Below are 1015 nucleotides of genomic sequence, written 5' to 3' on the forward strand. Positions count from 1 at the left end.
AAAGTGAAGGACCATGAATTCATGAAGAACCAGGAGCCAAAGAACATTCTTCATCCGAAAAAAAAAGAAAATAATAATAATAATAAAAAAAGACGAAGCATCGGCTCTCGCGAAGATTCTCATGAACATCGAGGAGATCGGTCGACGATTTTATTCAGCTGAGGGGAGCCCCGGATATGAGGAAGATAACCCCTATGCAACCTCGAGAGCTTCGAGGTATGAAGTCGATTATTCAACTCATTCCCGGGTCTCCTCCTCTGAGGAATAAAATCGTTTGTCGCTCGCCGACAATAGGAAAATCTTCACAGGAGCTTCCGTCGAGTCGGATGAATTTTTAGGTCATGGGAAGAGCCACCTCTGGTCTTTAGACTAAACGAAAATTAAAAAGTTCTCACGTAAAGCGCCCCACAGGACCCTTTCTACTTAGCTGAAGAGGCATTTGAAAAAAATAAAATAAAATTAATATACGTGCCTGCAGATTTCAATGAAGAACTTTGCAAACTGTCAAACAAAGTGGAAGCACCTAAGAACATGGCATGTTTCCAGAAGTCATAGACCTTCAAGAAGAACCAGAAGCTCAAGAACCTTCTTCACTCGGAAAAAAAAAAGACGAAGCAGTGGCTCTCGAGCAGACTCTCATGAACATTGAGTTCGCGGATTTTATTCAGCTGAGGGAAGACCCCGGCAATAAAGAAGATAATCCATATGCAGCCTCAAGAGTTTCGAGGTATGAAATCGATTTTTCAACTCATTCCCGTGGCTCCTACTCAGAGGAATAAAAGTGACCACATAAGGAACCGAGGAACCCCGCCACCCACAAAGATCGGATGATGGCAGAAGTGAAACGGAATGACCAACTCCCGAGCGTCGGATCAGATCACATCTATGGGATCTTTCCCAGTTCCGTGCTAAGAACTGATGACGCTCTCTGAAAGACCGACATACGAGTAGGAGAGCTCCGTGAACACAGACCTCTCGGACCCAAGCATCCCACGGAGGTATAGTGATCCAACCT

Source organism: Oratosquilla oratoria, chromosome 14, assembly GCF_046742065.1.
Source record: "Oratosquilla oratoria isolate Oo_2021 chromosome 14, ASM4674206v1, whole genome shotgun sequence".
NCBI classification, from domain to species: domain Eukaryota; kingdom Metazoa; phylum Arthropoda; class Malacostraca; order Stomatopoda; family Squillidae; genus Oratosquilla; species Oratosquilla oratoria.